This window comes from Pan paniscus, chromosome 15 (assembly GCF_029289425.2).
Source record: "Pan paniscus chromosome 15, NHGRI_mPanPan1-v2.0_pri, whole genome shotgun sequence".
NCBI classification, from domain to species: domain Eukaryota; kingdom Metazoa; phylum Chordata; class Mammalia; order Primates; family Hominidae; genus Pan; species Pan paniscus.
The window spans coordinates 81,123,529-81,141,701 of NC_073264.2; the positions used below are offsets into that span (position 1 = coordinate 81,123,529).

Genomic DNA, 18,173 nt, shown 5'->3' on the forward strand with positions numbered 1-18,173 from the left:
AAAACAAAAAATCAAACAGAAATTTCGGAGATGAAAATATGATGAATGAAATTTAAAAATGCAATAGAGAGCATTGACAGTAGAATTGATCAAGCAAAAGAAAAAAAAACTGTGAACTTGAACACAGGTAAATTGAAAATAGAGTCAGGCACCACATAACAACATTTCTGTTAATGATGAGTTACAAAAATGATGGCCATCCTATAAGATTATAATAGAGCTGAAATTGTCTAGTGATGTCATGGTCATTGTAACACCATAGTGTAATATATTACTCGCATGTTTGTGGTGACATTGGTGTAAAAAAAACTGACTATGCTGCCACTTGTATAAAAGTATATCACATACAACTATGTGTAGTACATAATACTTGATAACAATAGTAAACAACTATGTTACTGGTTTATGTACTTAACATACTACTTTACTATTATTTTACATGAAATTCTTTGACTTATTAAAAAAGTTAACTGTAAAACAGTTATACAGTTCTAGTTTTACAGTTAACTTTTTAACTCAGGCATGTCCTCTAGGAGGTATTCCAAAAGAAAGCATTATTGTAATAGGAGATGACAGCTCCATGCATGTTAATGCCCCTGAAGGCCTTCCAGTGGGACAAGATTTGGAGGTTGAAGATGGTGATATTGATTATCCTGATTCTGTAAGCCTTAGTTAATGTGTGTGTTTGGGTCTTAGCTTTTGCCAAAAAAGTCTAAAGAGTAAAAAGTAAAAAGAGTAAAAACTTACAGAGTAAGGGTATAAAGAAGAAAATACTTTGTACAGCTATACAATGAGATTGCATTTTAAGCTATGTTATTATAAAATAATCAAAGAGCTAAAAATTAAAACGTTTATATAAAGTAAAAATGTTATAGTAAGTTAATTTATTATTGAAAAAAGAAAAAATACTTTTAATAAATCTAGTGTAGCCTAATTGTACAGTGTTATAAACTACAGTAATATACAGTAATGTCCTTGGTCTTCAAATTCACTCAGCACTCACTCATTGACCCATGCAGAGCAATTTCCAGTCCTGCATTTCCCACTTCCTCCATTTGTGGAAAGTGACCTATACATGTGTATCATTTTTTATCTTTTATGTCATATTTTTGCTGTACCTTTTCTATGTTTAGATATGTTTAGACACACATGTCTATGTTTAGATATGTTTAGACTATGAACAAATAGAAAATTTGAACAGACCGACAACTAATAATGAAATTGAATCATTAATAAAAAGTTTCCCATCAAAGAAAAGCTGAGGACCTGATAATTTCATCACTGAATTTTATCAATAGTTTTAATCTTCAAACTCTTTCAAAAAAATAAAGAAAAGGGAATACTTACAAATTTATTTTAGAAGTCCAGCATTACCCTGATGCCAAAGCGAAACAAGGACACTACAAGGAAATAAAATTATGGGTCAATATTCCTGATAAAAATAGATGCAAAAATCCTCAACAAAGTACTAGCAAATTAAATTCAACAGCACATTAAAAGGATCATTAACCATGATCAAGTGGGATGCATCCCAGGGATGCAAATATGATTCCACATATGGAAATTAATAAATGTGATACACCACATTAACAGAATGAAGCATAAAACCCATATGATTATCTCAGTAAGTTCAGATAAGGTGTATTACAAAATTCAACATGCTTTTATTTTTAAAAACTCTCAAGAAATTAGGTACAGAAGGAATGTACCTCAACACAATAAAGACCATTATAATCACTGGTGCAAAATTAAATATTTCCTTTAGTATTAGAAGCAAGTCAAGGATGCCCACTCTCACACTTACAACACAGTACTAGAAATCCCAGCCAGAGCAATTAGGCAAGAGAAAGAAATAAAAAGCATCTAAATCAGAAAGGAAATAGTTAAATTGTCTCTACAGATGATATAAGCATACACATAAAAATCCCAAATTATTTTACCAAAAAGCTGTTAGAACTAATATAAAAATTCAGTAAAATTCAGTAAAATTTCAGGATACAAAGTCAACACACAAATATGAGTAGTCTTCCTATACACTAACAACAAACTATCTGAAAAAAAGTCAAGAAAACAATTCCACTTACAATAGATATAAAAATAAATAAAATACTAAGAAATATATTTAACCAAAGAGGTAAAAGATCTCTGTACTGAAAACTACATTGATGAAAGAAATGAAAGAAGACACAAATAAATGGAAAGATATCTCATGTTCATAGATTGAAAAAAAAAACCTTTAAATGCCCATATAAACCAAAGCAATCAACAGATTAAATGCAATCTTTATCAGAGTTTCAATCACATTTCAATAACAGAAATTTCTTTTAAAAAAATATTAAAATTTTGAAGGAACTGCAAAAGACCCTGAATACAAAAAGTAATCCAGAGAAAAAAGAACAAGGCCAGAGGCATTATACTACCTCGTGAGAAAATCTAATACAAAACTATAGTAATTAAAACAGTATGGTACTGACATAAAAACAGACACATAAACCAATAGAGCAGAACAGAGAGCCCATAAATACATCTTTCATTTACAGTCATATGATTTGCAACAAAAGTGCCAAGAACACACAATTGGAAAGGAGAATTTCTTTAAAAAATGGTACTGGGACAACTAGATATCCAAATACATAAAAATGAAATTAGATCTTTATTTTTTACCATATGCAAAAATCAACTCAGAATGAATTAAAGATTTAAATGTAAGAACTGAAACTCTAAAAGTAGCAAAAGAAAACACAAAAAGCTCCATGATATTGGTCTGGGCAAAAATGTTTTTAAAACAACCTCAAAAGCACAGGCAACAAAAGCAAACATAGACATATGAAATTACATCAAACTAAAAAGCTTTGGTCCAGCAAAGGAAACAATGAACAGAGTGAAGAGACAGCCTATAGTAGGGGTCTTCTGGGCCGTGGGTTGCTATTGGTCCATGGCCTGTTATGAACAAAGCCACACAGCAGGAGGCCAGTGGCAAGCCAGTAAGCATTACCACCTGAGCTCCCCCTCCTGTCAGATCAGTGACAGCATTAGATCCTCACAGGAGCACAAACCCTATTGTGAACTGCACACGTGAAGAATCTAGGTTGCTCCTCATGAGACTCTAATGCCTGATGATCTGAAGTGGAACAGTTTCATCCCAAAACAATTTTCCCTCCCCCAGACCATGGAAAAATTGTCTTCCATGAAAGTTGTCCCTGGTGCTGAAAGGTTGAGGACTGATGACTTATAGACTGAGAGACTATATTTGAAAATCATACATCTAATGAGGGGCTAATATTCAAAATACGTAAGAAACTCAAACTCAGTAGTAAGAAAACAATCTGATTAAAATCTGGGTGAAGGACTTGAATAGATGTTTCTCAAAAGAATACATATAAATAAACAACAGGTAATAAAGAAAAATGTTCAGCCGGGCATGGTGGCTCATACCTGTAATCCCAGCACTTTGGAAGGCCAAGGTGAATGGATCACCTGAGGTCAGGAGTTCGAGACCAGCCTGACCAAAAAGGTGAAACCCCATCTCTACTAAAAATACAAAAATTAGCCGGGTGTGGTGGCAGGCACCTGTAGTCCCAGCTACACAGGAGGCTGAGACAAGAGAATTGCTTGAACCCGGGAGGAGGAGGTTGCAGTGAGCCAAGATTGTGCCACTGCACTCCAGCTTGGGTGATAGAGCAACATTCTGTCTCAAAAAAAAAAAAAAAAAAAAAGAAAGAAAGAAAGAAAAGAAAAAGAAAGAAAAAAAGAAAAAAGAAAAATGTTGAACATCACTAATGATCAGTGAAACAGAAATTAAAACCACAATATTGCTTTATACCTGTTAGAAGGGGTATTACTAAAAAGACAAAAGATAACAAGTGTTAATGAGGATGTGGAGAAAAAAGAATCCCTGTATACTGTTAGTGGAAATATGAATTGCTACAGCCATTATGGAAAATAGTATGGAGGTTTCTCAAAAAATTAAAAGTAAAATGTATGATTCAGCAATCTCACTACTGGGTATGTATCTAAAAAATATGAAATTAGTATGTCAAAGAGATATCTACACTCCCATGTTCATTGCAGCATTAGTCACAATAGCCAAGATATGAAATCAACTTAAGCATCCTGAAACAGATCAAAGTGCTAAAAAAAAGTGATATATATATATATATATACACACACACACACACACACACACACACACACAAAAGGAATACTATCCTGCCTTTTAAAAAGGAGATAACTGGATCAGTTTCAAGATGGCTGAATAGGAACAGCTCCAGTCTGCAGCTCCCAGCGTGATCGATGCAGAAGATGGGTGATTTCTGCATTTCCAACTGAGGTACATGGTTCATTTCATTGGGACTGGTTGGACAGTGGGTGCAGCCCACAGAGGGCAAGCCGAAGCAGGGTGGGGTGTCACCTCACCCGGGAAGCTCAAGGGGTCAGGGGATTTCCCTTTCCTAGCCAAGGGAAGCTGTCACAGACTGTATCTGGAAAAACGGGACACTCTCACCCAAATACTGCACTTTTCCCATGGTCTCAGAAACTGGCATACCAGGAGATTCTCTCCCTTGCCTAGCTCGGCAATTCCCACGCCCATGGAGCCTTGCTCACTGCTAGTGAAGCAGTCTGAGATCCACCTGCAAGGCAGCAGCCTGGGAGGGGAGGGGTGCCCACCATTGCTGAGGCTTGATTAAGTAAACAAAGCAGCTGGGAAGCTTAAACTGGGCAGAGCCCACCACAGCTCAGCAAGGCCTAGTGCCTCTATAGACTCCACCTCTGTAGGCAGCGCATAGCTGAAAAAAGCCAGCAGAAACTTCTGCAGACTTAAACATCCCTGTCTGACAGCTCTGAAGAGAGCAGTGGTTCTCCAGCATGGCGTTTGAGCTCTGAGAGCAGACAGACTGCCTCTTCAAGTGGGTCCCTGAGCCCCATGTAGCCTAACTGGGAGACACCTCCCAGTAGGGGCCGACAGACTCCTCATACAGGCAGGTGCCCCTCTGGGATGAAGCTGCCAGAGAAAGAATCAGGCAGAAATACTTGCTGCTCTGCAATGTTTGCTGTTCTGCAGCCTCCACTGGTGATACCCAGGCAAACAGGGTCTGGAGTGGACCTCCAGCAAACTCCATCAGACCTGGAGCTGAGGGACCAGGCTATTAGAAGGAAAACTAACAAACAGAAAGGAATAGCATCAACATCAACAAAAAGGACATTCACACCAAAACCCCATCTGAGGTCACCAACATCAAAGACCAAAGGTAGGTAAAGCCACAAAGGTGGTGAGAAACCAGAGCAGAAAGCCTGAAAATTCTAAAATCCAGAGTGCCTCTTCTCCTCCAAAGGATGGCAGCTCCTCACCAGCTATGGAACAAAGCTGGACAGAGAAGGACTTTGATGAATTGACAGAAGTAGGCTTCAGAAGGTCGGTAATAACAAACTTCTCTGAGCTAAAGGAACATGTTCTAACCCAACACAAGGAGGCTAAAAACCTTGAAAAACAGTTAGATTAATGGCTAACTAGAATAAACAGTGTGGAGAAGATGTTAAATGACCTGATGGAGCTGAAAACCATGGCACGAGAACTTTGTGACACATGCACAAGTTTCAGTAGCAGATTTGATCAAGTGGAAGAAAGGATATCAGTGATTGAATATCAAATTAATGAAATAAAGCAAGAGGAGGAGTTTAGAGAAAAAAGAGTAAAGAGAGACAAACAAAGCCTCCAAGAAATATGGGACAATGTGAAAAGACCAAATCTATGTTTGATTGGTATACCTGAAAGTGATGGGGAGAATGCAACCAAGTTGGAAAACACTTTTCAGGATATTATCCAGGAGAACTTCCCCAACCTAGCAAGGCAGGCCAACATTCAAATTCAGGAAATACAGAAAACACCACAAAGATACTCCTTGAGAAGAGCAACCCCGAGACACATAATTGTCAGATTCACTAAGGTTGAAATGAAGGAAAAAATGTTAAAAGCAGCCAGAGAGAAAGGTCAGGTTACCCACAAAGGGAAGCCCATCAGACTAACAGTGGATCTCTCAGCAGAAACCTTAGAAGCCAGAAGAGAGTGGGGACCAATATTCAACATTCTTAAAGAAAAGAATTTTCCACCCGTAATCTCATATCCAGCCAAACTAAGCTTCATAAGCGAAGGAGAAATAAAATACTTTACAGACAAGCAAATGCTGAGAGATTTTGTCACCACCAGGCCTGCCTTACAAGACCTCCTGAAGGAAGCACTAAACACGGAAAGTAACAACTGGTACCAGCCACTGCAAAGCATGCCAAATTGTAAAGACCTTTGATGCTATGAAGAAACTGCATTGATTAACGGGCAAAATAACCAGCTAACATCATAATGACAGGATCAAATTCACACATAACAATATTAACCTTAAATGTAAGTGGGCTAAATGCCCCAATTAAAAGACACAGACTGGCAAATTGGATAAAGAGTCAAGACCCATCAGTGTCCTGTATTCAGGAGACCCATCTCATATGCAAAGACACAAATAGGCTCAAAATAAAGGAATAGAGGAAGATCTACCAAGCAAATGGAAAGCAAAAAAAAAAAAAGCAGGGGTTGCAATCCTAGTATCTGATAAAACAGACTTTAAACCAACAAAGGTCAAAAGAGACAAAGCAAGCCATTACATAATGGTAAAGGGATCAATTCAACAAGAAGAGCTAACTATCCTAAATATATATGCACCCAATACAGGAGCACCCACATTCATAAAGCAAGTCCTTAGAGACCTACAAAGAGACTTAGACTCCCACACAATAATAATGGGAGACACTAATAATGTCTAATATTGACACCCCACTGTCAATATTAGACAGATCAATGAGACAGAAGGTTAACAAGGATATCCAGGACTTGAGCTCAGCTCTGCACTAGGCAGATCTAATAGACATCTATAGAACTCTACACCCCAAATCAACAGAATATATGTTCTTCTCAGCAACACGTCACACTTTTTCTAAAATTGACCACATAATTGGAAGTAAAGCACTCCTCAAAAAATGTAAAAGAACAGAAATCACAACAAATTTCCTCTCAGACCACAGTGCAATCAAATTAGAACTCAGGATTAAAAAACTCACTCAAAACCGTACAACTACATGGAAACTGAACAACCTGCTCCCGAATGACTACTGGGTACAGGCAAAAATGAAGATGTTCTTTGAAACCAATGAGAACAAAGACAGAACGTACCAGAATCTCTGGGACACATTTAAAGCAGTGTGTAGAGGGAAATTTATAGCACTAAATGTCCACAAAAGTAAGCAGGAAAGATCTAAAATCAACATCCTAACATCACAATTAAAAGAACTAGAGAAGCAAGAGCAAACAAATTCAAAAGCCAGCAGAAGACAAGAAATAACTAAGAACAGAGCAGAACTGAAGGACATAGAGACATAAAAAACCCTTCAAAAAATCAATGAATCCAGGAGCTGGTTTTTTGAGAAGATCAACAAAATTGATAGCCCTCTAGCAAGACTAATAAAGAAGAAAAGAGAGAAGAATCAAATAGACACAACAAAAAAAGATGAGATATCACCACCAATCCCACATAAATACAAACTACCATCAGAGAATACTATAAACACCTTACACAAATAAACTAGAAAATCTAGAAGAAATGGATAAATTCCTGGACACATACACTCTCCCAAGACTAAACCAGGAAGAAATTGAATCTCTGAATAGACCAATAACAGGCTCTGTAATTGAGGCAATAATTAATAGCTTACCAACCCAAAAAGGTCCAGGACCAGAGGGAATCACAGCTGAATTCTACCAGAGGTACAAAGAGGATCTGGTACCATTCCTTCTGAAACTATTCCAATCAACAGAAAAAGAGGGAATCCTCCCTAACTCATTTTATGAAGCCAGCATCATCCTGATACCAAAGCCTGGCAGAGACACAACAAAAACAGAATTTTAGACCAATATCCCTGATGAACATCGATGCAAAAATCCTCAACAAAATACTGGCAAACTGAATCCAGCAGCACATCAGAAAGCTTATCCACCATGATCAAGTCGGCTTCAACCTGGGATGCAAGGCTGGTTCAACATATGCAAATCAATAAACATAATCCATCACATAAACAGAACCAACGACAAAAACCACATGATTATCTCAATAGATGCAGAAAAGGCCTTTGACAAAATTCAACAGCCCTTCATGCTAAAAACTCTCAATAAACTAGGTACTGATGGAACGTATCTCAAAGTAATAAGAGCTATTTATGACAAACTTACAGCCAATATCATATGGAATGGCCAAAAACTGGAAGCATTCCCTTTGAAAACTGGCACGAGAAAAGGATACACTCTCTCACCACTCCTATTCAACATAGTGTTGGAAGTTCTAGCCAGGGCAATCAGGCAAGAGAAAGAAATAATGGGTATTCAATTAGGAAAAGAGGAAGTCAAATTGTCCCTGTTTGCAGATGACATGATTGTATATTTAGAAAACCCCATCATATCAGCCCAAAATCTCCTTAAGCTGATAAGCAGCTTCAGCAAAGTCTCAGGATACAAAATCAATGTGCAAAAATCACAAGCGTTCCTATACACCAATTAACAGACAGACAGCCAAATCATGAGTGAACTCCTATTCACAATGGCTACAAAGAGAATAAAATACCTAGGAATCCAACTTACAAGGGAAGTGAAGGACCTCTTCAAAGAGAACTACAAACCACAGCTCAACAAAATAATAGAGGACACAAACAAATGGAAGAACATTCCATGCTCATGGATGGGAAGAATCAATATTGTAAAAACGGCCATACTGCCTAAGGTAATTTATAGATTCAATGCCATCCCCATCAAGCTACCAATGACTTTCTTCACAGTATTGGAAAAAACTACTTTGAAGTTCACATCGAACCAAAAAAGAGCCCGCATCGCCAAGACAATCCTAAGCCAAAAGAACAAAGCTGGAGGCATCATGCTACCTGACTTCAAATTATACTACAAGGCTGCAGTAACCAAAACAGCATGGTACTGGTACCAAAGCAGATGTACAGACCAATGGAACAGAATAGAGGCCTCAGAAGTTACCACCACACATTTACAATCATCTGATCTTTAGCAAACCTGACAAAAACAAGCAATGGGGAAAGGATTCCCTATTTAATAAATGGTGCTGGGAAAACTGGTTAGCCATATGTAGAAAGCTGAAACTGGATCCCTTCCTTACACCTTATACAAAAATTAATTCAAGATGGATTACAGATTTAAATATTAGGCCTAAAACCATAAAAACCCTAGAAGAAAACCTAGGCAATACCATTCAGGACATACGCATGGGCAAGGACTTCATGACTAAAACATCAAAAGCAATGGCAACAAAAGCCAAAATACACAAATGGGATCTAATGAAACTAATGAAATGATCTAATGAATCTAATGAAACTTCTTCTGCACGGCAAAAGAAACTACCATCAGAGTGAACAGGCAACCTACAGAATGGGAGAAAATTTTTGCAATCTACCCATCTGACAAAGGGCTAATATCCAGAATCTACAAAGAACTTAAACAAATTTACAGGAAAAAAACAAACAAACCCATCAAAAATTGGGCAAAGTATATGAACAGACACTTCTCAAAAGAAGACATTTATGCAGCCAAAAGACACATGAAAAAATGCTCATCATCACTGGTCATCAGAGAAATACAAATCAAAACCACAGTGTGATACCATCTCATACCAGTTAGAATGGTGATAATTAAAAAGTCAGGAAACAACAGGTGCTGGAGAGGATGTGGAGAAATAGGAATGCTTTTACACTGTTGGTGGGAGTGTAAAATAGTTCAACCATTGTGGAAGACAGTGTGGTGACTCCTCAAGGATCTAGAACTAGAAATACCATTTGACCCAGTGATTCCATTACTGGGTATATACACAAAGGATTATAAATCATGCTACTATAAAGACACATGCACACATATGTTTATTGTGGCACTATTCCCAATAGCAAAGACTTGGAACCAACCGAAATGTCCATCAGTGATAGACTGGATTAAGAATATGTGGCAAATATATGCCACAGAATACTATGCAGCCATAAAAAAGGATGAGTTCATGTCCTTTGCAGAGACATGGATGAAGCTGGAAATCATCATTCTCAGCAAACTATCACAAGGACAGAAAACCAAACACCGCATATTCTCACTCATAGGTGGGAACTGAACAACGAGAACACTTGGACATAGGGCAGGGAACATCACACATCAGGGCCTGTCAGGGGGTGGGGGTTTGGGGGAGGGATAGCATTAGGAGAAATACCTAATGTAAATGATGAGTTGATGGGTGCAGCAAACCAACACGGCATATGTATACCTATGCAACAAGACTACACATTGTGCACATGTATCCTAGAACTTAAGGTATAATAATAATAAAAAAAATCCTCTAGTGAAAAAAAAAAAGGAGAAAATCTTGTCATTTGCAGCAAAATGGATGAATCTGGAGGACATGGTTAAGTGAAATAAGCCGGGTACAGAAAGACAAATACTACATGATCTCATATGAAAAGTATTTAAAAAATCAAACTTACAGAAAGTTTGATTTTCAAACCAAATTTTATGAAAATTTTATATCAAATTTTATATTGGTATGAAATGGTGCTTATCAGAGGCTGGGGAGCAGAAAGCTTGGGGAAATGTTGGTCAAAGGCCATAAAATTTTAGTTAGGAGGAATAACTTTAAGAGATCTATTATACATTATAGTGACTATAGTTAATAACAATGAATCATATACTTGAACATTGCTAAGACAATGGATTTTGTGGGTTCTCACCGCAAAAAAATGATAAGTAATGATCTGAGGTAATGCATATGTTAAGTAACTTGATTTGGCCATTTCACAATGTATACATACATCAAACATTGTGTTGTACACCATAAATATATATTTTTACTTAATTTTTAAAAAGGCCAAAGATATCTACAAATTATGTTGGAGGAAAAGATCAAGAAAGGAATAGTCCCAGCAATGATGGTCTGACAAAAGTCAGGGATAATAAACAGAACTTCCTAGAATAATATTTTACCTTATACTCACTGTGAAAAGGCTTGTTAGGATAAGAGATGTAAGAAAGAACTAGTTTCACTGACTGAATTTAAATCTCCTAACCAAAATGAGTGATTTTCCTGACTACAAAGAGTCTTATTTACGAGAGTACTAAACCGTTTATTAAAAGGAAGGTGCAAGAGGATAGGATATGACCGTGTGGTCCTGTGAATGATCGCCTGGTTAGATTTCTGGCAATTTGGTGCAATCTATTCACTTATAAGGGGTTTATGAGCACTTTGATAACAATGATTATTATTTCATTTTTAAGCTTGAGTTTACAATGCAGAAGTCTTACTAGATCTACCTCGTTTTATTTTTGGATAATTTCTTTTTTCTTTTTCTTTTTTCTTTTTTTTGAGACGGAGCCTTGCTCTGTCGCCCAGGCTGGAGTGCAGTGGCGCGATCTCGGCTCACTGCAAGCTCCGCCTCCTGGGTTCACGCCATTCTCCTGCCTCAGCCTCCGGAGTAGCTGGGACTACAGGCGCCTGCCCCCACGCTGGGCTAATTTTTTGTATTTTTAGTAGAGACAGGGTTTCACTAAGCTGGACAGGCTGGTCTGGAACGCCTGATCTTGTGATCAACCTGCCTCGGCCTCCCAAAGTGCTGGGATTAGAGGCATGAGCCACCGCACCCGGCCCATTTTTGGATAATTTCTATCCTGGTGGATAGCCCTGTGTGAAAATAATGTTTCCGAATTTTATCACTGCATTTGACAAGGTGTCTTTCATAAAATGGTTGTGAACTAGATGGAAAGATATACTTGGACAACAACAATCAGGTGCCTTAGTTATGTTTAATAAGTATACGCTTTGAGTGATAATACATTGATATGTAGAAGAAGGTCTCATTTTTTGCTTTGTTAAATGTTATCTAACTAATTATTACATGAATACAATTAGTTAACAGCTACTATTACAGTTTTTACACTGTACCAGATTCCAGGATATGTGTACTTTCTCGTTTGATCTTCTCAAAACTCTGTAAGGTAGATACTAATATTACCTTCATTTCACATAAAAGGAAGCTGAGAGTTAGAGATTTCCACTGCCAGCTGACTAGCAAAATAGCAGTGATGGCTCACTCACACTGCTATTTTATTCAATCCTAGAGAAATCTTAGAAATAAAAAGAAAATGTGGATCACAGCAACTGACAGTAACAAAAGCAATATCAAAAATCTATAGGAAACCCTGGGCTATTTTTGGCTGGCAAATTCAGCCAAAGTAAGAAAAGGAAGCCCAGATGTTTTCAGACAAGAACAAGTAAGAAAATGAAGACGTGGATATTTCACACTGTTTGCCTGTGGTATCTTAAGACAATTATTGGCTGCTGCTTTAATGGGAGGGGCCTACAGCAGTGAACCAGAACCCCAGTGCAGGTTTCTGAGGGGTTAATAGGGTAGTTGCAAAACTCCACTAGGGTAAGAAGTAGATGAGAATAGACATGGTTAACCTGTTCTCCTCAGGCCTTTATTGTCCACGCCTTCAGATCAAAACCTTCAATGTTGGTGTTATACTATGAGGAAACTGTCTCTGATGGCTTTTTCAAGGTTTAGAAGATGAAGTTATAACCAGAAGAATTGCATGGTAGAGCGGCAGCAAACGGGAGTGGTAAAAAAGGGATCTCTGGCACCTGCAATTTCTCAGTCCACAGATTCACCTCTTCCCATTAAAATCACTAAGCTCTAACACAGATGAAAGCTTCTTTTTTTTCTAGGTTTTTCTGCAAATCACATTACCATTCAGAGGAGCTGATGCCCTCAAGTAATATAAACTCGGAGACTATAATAACCAGATATTAGAGTAGCACAACCACCTCAGAAGGCACACGAGGACTTGAATTTTTCATATGCTTTCTCAGGTAAAAGTACTAGAGAAAAGATGGACCGAGATTTTAAAGTAGTTCAGGAGATAAGAAAAAATATAATCATTATGAAACAAGAAGAAAAAAATTCTTTAAAAAAAACCCACTGGGAATATTAAGTTAAAAAAATATGATAGTTTGACTTCTCTGTCTGGGCATAATGGAGTAAATGGAGCCAAATTTGATCTTCAATGGTGAAAAATTAGAAAACTGAAATAGATGTTACACACACAAACACACACAAAATTTTACTATATTTAAATATTTAACAACAAGCAGTAAAGAAAGAGGACATGTGGGAGAAGGGAAATAAATGAGATAAGCCCCATGACTTACCAAGATTTCCACCTTAAGGCATTTTTCAAACTATGGCAGGAAGGGTATAACCAAGCTGAGGTGAAGAGCAGAGATCGGAAGTGGAAGCAGATGGAATTTGTGGGCAAATGGCCAGAAATGAAGACTAGCTCCTGTTAGATGCATAGAAGTCTGTTTAAGTCTGGCTGAATACGAAGTTGAGCATTTATAAGATAAAACTTCATGAATCCTGGTAAAGAATCACCATAAGTGAAACAATTCTCAAAGCTCATATAGAACGCCATGGTAGTCAAGGTCTGACCTGCTAAAACAGAGAAACCTTAATGAAGCTGCAGCATATTTAGTATAGATCCCATGATGACCATGCTCTATTTGTAGATTTAAACTAGACATGGGTCCTCAAAGTGTGGCCTGTAGAACCCTAGGGGGCCCCTGAGATCATTTCAAAGGGTCCATAGTGTCAGAATTCTTTTCATAATAAGAAGGTATTTGTTACCTTTTTCATTACATTGATATATATACTAAAGGTGCAAAAGCAATTGTGGGTAAAACTACTGATGATTTAGTATGAATCAACGAGGTAGCATAATAATGTATTAGTTGGTCATTGTATTCTTCATCTCAATGTACTTGTGGTTTAAAAAATAAATTTCAATTATGAATATTCTTGAAGCTGTAAAAGTGATTAATTTTTTAAAATCTTAACTCTTGTTTACATATATTTTTCTTATTCTAGGTGACAAAATAGGGGATACATAAAAAGCATTTCTACTGCTTACTGAAGGATGGTGATGACTGCAAGGAAAAGCACTTTTATAATTTTCTGAGTTACCAGATGAACAAGCCACTTACACAAGTAGTGGTTTCTTAAAAGTTAGTTGCAAAGTAGAATCTGAAACCATAGCAATGAACTTCTGTACTTTAAAAATATTAGAGCACTTTCTCAAGCTGTGAAGACAAAAAACCTATAACCAATGTGATGGCTAAATTTATGTGTCGACTTGACTGGGCTAAAGGATTCCCATATACAGCTGTTAAACCTTATTCTGAGTGTGTCTGAGGGTGTTTCTGTAAGAGATTAGCATTTGAATTGGTAGACTGACTAAAGAAGATCACTGTCACCAATGTGGGTAGGCTTCATTCAATTTGTTAAGGCCCAAATACAACAAGAAGGTGGAGAAAGGGGTAAATTTGTTCTCTTTGCTTGAGCTGACACATTCGTCGTCTTCTGTTCTCAGACACTGGCCCTCCTGGTTCTTGAGGTTTTGAACTCACACTGAGACATACACCATCAACCTCCTAATTCTCAAGCCTTTAGACTCAAACTGAATTACACCACCAGCTTTCCTGATTCTCTAGCTTGCAATTGGCAAATTCCGGGACTTCTTGACCTCCATAATCACATGAGTCAATTCCTATAATAAATTTCCTCTTATATAAACAGTTCTCCCTCAGTATACATGGGAGATTGGCTGTAGAATCCCACCACAAATACTAAAATTTGTGAATAATCAAGTTACTTATATAAAACTGGGATAGTATTTGCCTATGATCTACACACAGCCTCTCATACGTTTTAAATTATCTCCAGATTACTTATGTCATTTTAAATTCATATTCTTTTTATTACTGGATTGCTATTTTTTAATATTTTTGATACACAGCTGGTTTAATCTGTGGGTGTGGAACCTACAAATATGAAGGGCTAACTGTATCTATATATCTCCTATTGGTTCTATTTCTCTGGAAAACCCTGACTAATACAGGCAACTGAATAAGACTGATTTTTTTTCCTCTTGATGTCAGGAACAAGGCAAGGATGCCCACTTTCATCATTTCTTTTCAACATTATGCTGGAGTGCCTAGCTATTACAATAAGGTAAAAAACAAAAAATGAAAGTCATAAATATCACAAAAAAGTTATTTCTATTTATAATATTATTATTTACATTGGAAGCCACAAGAAATGTCCAAAATAACTACTAGAACTCATAAGTAAATCTAGCAATGTCACAGGATGCAAATTGAATACACAAAACTCAATTACATATTTTTAAAAATTGAATATAAAATATTTTAAAATTATATTTTTATAGTACCATAAAACATCACATTTAGGAATAAGTCCAACAAAGGCACTCAAGATGTTTACACTGAAAACCACGCACATTGCTGAGAAAAATTAAAGACCTAAATAAATAGAGAGGTATGTCATCTTCCTGAATTACAAGATTCAATATTGTTAAGATATCAATTTTCCCCAAAATAACCTATGGATTCAATGCATTCCTAGCAAAATTCCAACAAGAATTTTATAGAAACTGCCAAACTTATTCTAAGCATTATGTGGAAATTTAAAGAACCTAGAATAACTAAAGTTGTTTTTAAAAAGAGCACAGTTGAAGGATTTACATTATCTAATTGCAAGACTTAACACATATAGGCAGCCCTTTGTTTCTGTTGGTTCAGCATCTGTGGATTCAACCAATCATGGGTAAAAAATATTGGAAAAAAATTTGGATTATTGCATCTGAACTGAACAGATACAGCTTTTTTTCTAATCACTATTACCTAAACAATATAGTCAAGAATTATTAACATAGCATTTACATTGTGTTAGGAATTATAAGTAACCTAGAGATGATTTGAAGTATATGGGAGGATGTGCATAGGTTATAAGCAAATACTACAGCATTCTATAACAAGAGCTTGAGCATTGAGGATTTTGGTATCTTTGGAAGGTACTGGAACCAATATCCCATGGATACTTAGGGAAAACTGTAATAGGTAATCAAGACAGTTCAGTATTGGCAAAAGAGAGAGAAAAAATTATAGATAAATGAAATAGAATAGAGAATCAAAAATGGAGCCCCCACAAGTATGAGCAATTGAGTTTCAACGAAGGTCTTCGGATAATTAAATGAGAAAAGGAAATTGCTTTTCAACAAACCATGGTAAATCAACTAAATATTTAAAATGATAAAAATGAATATTGACCCTTACCTTATACCATGAACAAATTTAACTTGAAATTGATAAAAGAAAAACTTCAGCCAAATTAAATTTAAAAGAGTTTAATTAAGCAATGAACAATTCATGAATCGGGCAGCCCCCAGAATCACAGCAGATTCAGACTCCAGGGGTGCCTTGTGGTCAGAACGAATTTATAGACAAAAAAGTTAAACTGACATACAGGAATCAGAAGTGAGGTACAGAAACAGTGAGATTGGTTACAGCTCGGCGTTTGCCTTATTTGAACACAATTTGAACATTCAACTGTCTATAAGTGGTTGAAGTATGGCCACTGAGATTGGCCAACACTCAGCCATTGTTACAGGTGCATACTATTAAGTTAGGTTTTCAATTTTGTCTGACTATTAAGCTAGGCTACAGTTCATCCACAAGAACTCAAATATAGAAGTACGGAGTCCTTCTCAGGCCACAATGAGTTTGCTTTAACAAAATCAATTATAGCTCTAACTTTAAAATCTATAACTATAAAACTTCTAGAAGAAAACATTGAAAAAGATCTTTGCAACTTTACAGTATGTAAAGTTTCCTTAGATAGAAGAAAATAGCATAAACCATAAAATTTAAAGAATAGACTAAGCTTACTTCATCAACATTTAAAACATTTGCTCTTCTAAAAGCACCATCAAGATAGTATGCCATAGAATGGGAGCAAATATTTGCAACACAAATATCAAACAGAAGACTCATATCAATAACATATAAAGAATTCTTATAATTCAAAAATTAATTATACAATCTGATAAAAATACAGGCAAAAGATTTGAACAGATACTTTATGAAATAAGATAATCAAATGGCAAAATTTCACATGAAAGACACTTAACATCATTAGTAGTCAGAGGAACACAAACTGAAAACACAATGGGATATAATTATGTGCTCGTTAGATTGCTTAAAATTGAAGTGACTGAATATAACAAGTGTTGACAAGGTAGTGGAGCAACTAGAACTCCTAAACACTTCTGTAGAAAATGCAAAATGGTAAAACCACTTTAGAAACCAGTTTGTTAGTTTCTGATAAAATTAAACATAATTTTAATTTGATCCACTACCATATGATGTAGGCATTCCACTCCTAAGTATTTACATAACAGAAACAAAACTTATAATCTACCCCAAGACTGGTGCACAAATGTTTATAGTAACTTTATTTTTAATAGTCCCAAATTGGAAATATCCACATGTCCATCAACATGTTAACAAATAAACAATTTGTGCTATATCCACATGAAAGAATACTCCTTAGCAATAAAAAGAAACCATTGATATACACAACATGGATAAATCTTGAAATCATGATGCTAAGTGAAAGCAAGAAAAAAAGAGAATGTGAGATATTTTATACAAAATTCTAAAATGTAAACTAATTTATGGTGATGGTAAGCCGGAATGGTTGCTTAGGGATAGGAGTAGCTGGAGGACAGATTACAAAGAAGTATGAAGAAACTTTTGGCAGTGATATAAATATTTGTTTTGTTCATTATGATTTTGCAGGTGTTTGCATATATCAAAACTGATTAAATTGTATTTTTAAAATAGTTGGGTGTCTATATTATTCTTTCATTATGTATAAATAAAGCTCTACAAATTCAGAAAAATTATTTATTATCTCTTTCCGCAGAAGCAGCCTAAAACAATGACAAACTCAGTTGTGATGAGAACCCCTAACAACCACTAGAGGAAATCATGGCTCCTTGGGAACAATAGTAGGTTTCAGGTCTGGAGCAGAAACTGAATGTTGAGCATAGATCATGTTATCATACCAGGGAGCAAGAAAGCTGCTATAGTCTGAATGTTTGTGTTTGCTCAAAATATATGTTGAAATTATAACCTGAAAGGTAATGGCATTAAATGTTGGGTCTTTGGGAG

The 18,173-nt window shown here is 36.3% G+C and overlaps 1 long non-coding RNA gene across 1 annotated transcript in view; it reads right to left on the reverse strand.

The window, feature by feature from the left end:
• Positions 1–18,173, reverse strand: part of LOC117975698 (uncharacterized) — a 582,695-nt gene that overhangs the window by 420,955 nt on the left and 143,567 nt on the right. The window contains exon 3 of the long non-coding RNA XR_008620934.2: positions 1,348–1,400. This is a non-coding gene — a long non-coding RNA (uncharacterized LOC117975698). The remainder of the gene's footprint in view (positions 1–1,347; positions 1,401–18,173) is intronic.